The sequence below is a fragment of the Xyrauchen texanus genome, chromosome 11, assembly GCF_025860055.1.
Source record: "Xyrauchen texanus isolate HMW12.3.18 chromosome 11, RBS_HiC_50CHRs, whole genome shotgun sequence".
NCBI lineage: Eukaryota > Metazoa > Chordata > Actinopteri > Cypriniformes > Catostomidae > Xyrauchen > Xyrauchen texanus.
The window spans coordinates 11,568,296-11,574,295 of NC_068286.1; the positions used below are offsets into that span (position 1 = coordinate 11,568,296).

General features: G+C 37.5%; 1 protein-coding gene across 1 annotated transcript in view; it reads right to left on the reverse strand.

Moving 5' to 3' along the window:
• evi5l (ecotropic viral integration site 5 like) overlaps nucleotides 1-2,914 on the reverse strand; it is a 46,629-nt gene extending 43,715 nt beyond the window's left edge. The window contains exon 1 of the mRNA XM_052138226.1: nucleotides 2,863-2,914. The gene's annotated coding sequence lies outside the window, so the exon portion shown is untranslated. The remainder of the gene's footprint in view (nucleotides 1-2,862) is intronic.
• Nucleotides 2,915-6,000: the final 3,086 nt, after the last annotated feature.

The following is a 6,000-nucleotide window of genomic DNA, read 5'->3' on the forward strand; positions in this document are numbered from 1 at the left end:
GAGGAGAATGGCAAGACTGGTCCAAGCTAACAGGAGGGTGACAGTAACCCAAATAAACATGTGTTACAACAGTGCTATGCAGAAAAGCATTTCTGAATGTAAAACACGTTGAGGCCGATGGGCTACAGCAACAGAAGACCCCTCTGGGTACCACTACTGTCAGCTAAGAACAGGAAACTGAGGCTGCAGTGGACACAGGCTCACCAAAACTGGACAGTAGACTATTGAAAAAACATTGCCTGGTCTGACAAATCTGGATTTCTGCTGAGGTGCACAAATGGCCCACTGCAGCCTCAGTTTTCTGTTCTTGGCAGACGGAAGTGAAACCAATGTGGTCTTCTGCTCTTGTAGCCCATCCGCCTAAAGTTTTGACATGTGCATTCTGATATGCTATTCTGCTCAATAAAATTGTACAAATGGCTTATCTGAGTTAACGTAGCCATTCTGTCAGCTCGAACCAGTCTGGTGATTCTAAGTTGACCTCTTTCATCAACAAGGTGATTTCATCCACAGAATTGCCACTCAATGGTTGTTTTTAGTTTTGTTTTCGCACCATTCTTTATATGCTCTAGAGACTGTTGTGTGTGAAAATCCCAGGAGATCAGTAGTTACATACACAAACCAGTCCGTCTGGCACCAACAATCATGACACAGTCTAAATCACTGAGATCCCCTTTTTTTTCCCCATTCTGATAGTTGTTATGAACATAACAGAAGCTCCTGACCCATATCTGCGTGATTTTATACATTACACTGCTGCAACACGATTGGCTGATTAGACTGTCGCATGAATAAGTAGACATACAGGTGTACCTAATAAAGTGGCTGGTGAGATATAGGTACAGGGTTGGGGAGTAACAGAATACATGTAACTGGATTACGTATTTAAATACAAATTATAAGTAACTATATTCCACTATAGTTACAATTTAAATTATTTGTAATTAGAATATAGTTACATTCAAAAAGTATTTTGATTACTTAAGATATTACTTTGCATTTTATTGTCATTTTTATCATTTAATATTTAGTTCTTTCATATGAATATTGTTGCCATGAAGGGGTTTATGTAGTCTGCAACAATCTTTAAGTAGGTGGTACATGTCAAAGTAACATCCACATGAATGCCAGGACCCAAGGATCCCAACAGAACATTTCCCAGAGCATCACACTCCCTCCACCTGCCTGCCACAAAGCAGAGTACAGTACAACGGTAACATTTAAGATGTGCACCAATCAAAATATCTAATTAAACGTCAAAGTAAAGCAAATCGCACATACTCATAATGCTATTTTATTACAATTGGGATTAATTGTGCAACCCATATCAATATTTATACAGTTTATTTTCTCTAAATAGTTGATGAGGATGATTTTTTGATCAGAGGAACATTCATTTCAACCAAACTGCCATTGTTGCAAAGAAAAAATTGATCTAAGAAAAACCTGTATAACCCTGTTTCATGATTTTTTACAAGCAACGCCTAGCTGTGCATTGCATTCTACAACAAACCACACACAGAGAGAGCAGCTAAGCCACATTCAAAGCAGCACTGCTATTAAAGAGTGAGTGAGTCAGAAAGAGCAAGAGAGAGAGAGAGAGAGAGAGAGAGAGAGAGAGAGAGAGAGAGATGATGCATTATATGGAGTCTATATGGCGTTCTTAAACTGTGAAAGTTGTAAAATGTGTTATGTCAAAGTGCACAAATGACTATTTGAGCACATTAAAGAAAACCAATGACCTTTAAATACTACCATATGAGAGAGAGTGAATGAGATAGAAAGCAGATAAATAAGCCACAGCTAAAAATACAGGCCACGATTAAACCTTTATTAAATAAAGAAAACACACACTGTGGACAATGGCAGTATTCACATCAGAGGAGCTGGCCAATCAAAAGAACCATTAACGAGTGCATGAATCCAATCTCCCCTGACCGAGAAAACACACACAAATGCAGGCTCACATCTCTGGCATCCAAACACAATAGCAGTGTCCTGAACCTAACAGTAATCACACTGTATGGAAGGACATAAAGCATAAGAAGAGATTAAGCCCTAATCATTATCATTACTATATTCAGCATATGGATGTGCAAGAGTACTAGAACTGTCGATTTAATGTGTTCATATAGTGTGATTATTTATATTTAATATAAATAATATATTATATAATAATATTATTACAAGGCGCTCTGGAATCCTCAATTCTGATTGGTCAGTGGCGGCATCTAGCGATCTGATATTTCTGAGAAACAGCCGCACATCCGGTGATTAAGATGTATCAGAACATGTACTGCGATGTGTCTCGTCTGACCACATGAGACCAGGTATAAACATTCATTGATGTGATTAACTGTGTCATTGATGTGATTAACTGTGATTAATGAAATTAAATTATTGCATCTCATGTAGTTAATTCAATAAAAAATTTGAATCGATTGATAGCCCTAAAAAGTACATATTTTGAAAATTCACTAGTTAGCGCATTGCCTAAACAACTAGTCAATTCATCGGTCTTAAAGAAGTGCTGAACAATACAACTGGTTTCGAGTTTATTTGACACCAATTACATGCTGAGTTCAAGTCATGTTTGAATGATCGCATTTACAAGTTGAGCGCAAAATACCGCTCTACAAAGTTGCAAATTGGTATTAATGTAAGAATTTTTACTGTACAGTTTAGTTTGTATGCATTTTTTGTACCGTTAATGCAAAATAGCAATATAGGGCTTACCTGAAAGTAAGACACTTTTAGCTGGTTTTTGAGGTGAACGGTGTGTACAATAAAACTACATTTCCCATAATTACATGCTGAGTCACCAGAACAATCAGATAGGTATACAATGCATCATTTACGCACCGAATGCACAGCTTCTCTTTTCTTTTCTCTCACACAAGATTATCCCCATGGAGGACTTAGCCACTTTCACAATCCACATTAAGAGTATCACGCAGATGGTTGGTGGACAGACATTCATGGTTTGTCAAAACAGCTACAAAATGGGTAATGGCATAGACAAACTGTGTTTTTACTGATTACAATAATGCCACTGTGTGTTTGCTGCATCTCCCTCTTTCTCCTCCTGACGAGCAGCACAAGTGTGGTTATTGTAGCTCTAAGCACAGTGCCAATCACATACCCCTCCCCCACCAACAAGCATTTCAATCCCAAACCTCAATCAGTGTCTGTCTGTTGGTCCCTTCATCTGTTGAAATCGCATTTATTAAACTGAGCCTTCGCTACAGTATGTAGAGATAAGAGCTATGAAGAATATCTGTTATTTAACCAATACTAAAAAAGGATCTTGTTCACCCAAAAATGAAATTCTCTCGTAATTTACTTACCCTCATGACATCTAAGATGTGTATGACTTCTGCAGAACACAAATGAAGAATTTTAGAACAGTATCTCAGCTGTGTAGGTCCATTCAATGCAGGTGAATGGTGGTTAGGTCTTTGAATCTCCAGAAAGCAGATCAAGTCAGCATAAACATAATCCATCAAGCTCCAATGGTTACATCAATGTCTTCTGAAGTGATCCAGTCGGTTTTGGTGAGAACGGATGAAATGTTTACTCCTTTTTCACTGTACATCTTGACTGCTGTCTCCATGGTGATCATGATTTCAAGCTTGATTACATTTCCTGTTGACCTGTTTCAGTAATGTCACTTTTTCCTCGTAGTCATATTTGTGACCATCAACGGGAGAAAAAAATGCCGGTGAATAAAAAAAAAACACCAGTGAAATTATATCAATAAAAAAAACATCCAAAATTGCTTTTGATACATCGTAAGTCCCAGCAAAAATCCATGCAGGTCTGAAATCAGCACAAATTTGGCCAAATTGGACATTCGCAGACATCTAAATATATTTTATCCACGATTCACCTCCATACGCTGGCGAGTCCAGCACATCACCGTAAACATCTCTCATTCAAATGTTACAAATGTTTTTGTGTTGTTTTCTGGCCTGATTTGGTCACAATATTACAAAACGTCTGTGATGATCCCATCTATGTAAATGTAAAAGCTGCTTTTAACTCCTGAAGAAGGATTTTGTCACATCCCACAGCGCAGCTCATTGAAGGTACATGGAAATTTGGTCACAAACATGGCGACGCGGTCATACAGTGATGTCACATGAAACAGGTTAATGGTGCCAGCTAGCACTCTGTGCATTTGTGAAGCACGTGATTGTGCCTGATGACTGCAATGGCAATTACATTTTCTTTTATATTTTGTTCTGTTCTCACCCAAAACCAACTGGATCACTTTACAACACACTGATTTAACCACTGGAGTCTTATGGATTACCTTTATGCTGCCTTTATCTGCTGTTTGGAGCTTCAATGGCCTGGTCACTATTCACTTGCATTGTGAGGATCTACAGAGATTAAATTTTATTCTAAAAAATCTTCATTTGTGTTCTGCAGATGAAAGAAATTCATACATCTGGGATGGCACGAGGCTGAGAAAATAATGAGAATTTTCATTTTGGGGTGAACTATCCTTTTAAACCTGCACTAAGTACGTTTTTTGTTGCTGTTGTCATTTCAATTAACAAACGTTAATTGAGTAAGTACATAAAAAAAGATCCATGTTCAAACTCGTGCTTGTCTTGCCACGATTCACTATGGTAAGCCTACAATAATGATTTTTATTTAGAGCTGACAGTATGGATTTGGTGTGAAATCGCAGGGATAAGTCATTTGCCCTTGGGTGTTAACGGCATGTCCACAAGCTCAGAAAGAAGTTCCAGCTGTGTCACGAGTCATGCTAGTGTCCATGAAGCGGGAAGTGAGTGCAACAACTGTTAAGCAGCGGCGAGAAATCCTTCTCCGAATGGATTTTTAATTGTTTGGTAAACTTGTTTTCCTGCTATAATGCTTGGATGAGTTTTCTAGTAAGGTTGTTGAAACTTTTATATTACCGGTATTTGTCATGTTTTAATCAAACAGTAGTCATGTGTGCCGATCGCAATGTGTTAATAAGTTTAGTTTTCCCAGTGAAGTTACAGTAACGTGTTGATTAATATACATAACTTCTGTGTATTTTGTATCATTGCTGCAGTTTTGAGATTCCCAAAGTGTGTGTGTGGTGCTGTTTTCTTATGCTATTTTTGTATTTTTTACCTCAGTTACAGAAATGCACAAGTTGTTGTCACTTTCCATGGACATTTTAGCAGGAATTTTTTATTTGTTTTGCCTGACAAAGACCTAAACATTAGAAGCAAGAGTAAGCAGATAAAGTATTTTAGGAGAAATAAATCAGTGTGCAAACACTTTGTTCCTTTTAGCATATTACTTGTTTAAACAGATCTAAAAGACACTAAAGGTACAAGGTAAATCCCAGTGAATTTATGCCCATTTCAAAAAGTTTTATTGACATGTGTAGTATAATACAAACATTATAGGGGCATTCAGTAGTTCTATAGCTAGCATTAGCATTGCTCTTTTTCATGTACTTTAAGTACCAATGTTACAGTGGTGTTAGACGTTGTACTGCCATCTATCGATGTGGATCAGCATGATCGTCTCTGCTGCCCCCATCAGCTTTGGAATATAATTTGCATCTGGAAAATGTCGGAGTTTGAGGTTATTTCTAAAGTTAATTATTACTAGTATAATATAATTGCTTTGTCTAAAAACAAACATCAGAAATCAAGTGAACATGCTTCTACAGTTAAGGACTGATACTTATTGTCCCTCGTATCAATAATCTCTGGACACTGTCTACGTTTCACATTATTTCTTAAGACAGTTATTACCTTAATTAGAGAACTGCTAAGCGTAAAATGAACATAATTTTTTACAAACTTGTTTTGTTTCCAAGCAACCAAAGTCATGTGTGGCACGGTGGAGTGTGGGGCCAGGTAGTGATTCTGCACAACCAGCCCCTATTCAGATTATCAAGCTCCTTTGCGGGTTTCGGAACCAGTGTAAAAGTTTAATGGAAAGGAGGATGCGAGAACCGGCTTGACAATATAAATAATAGTTTAA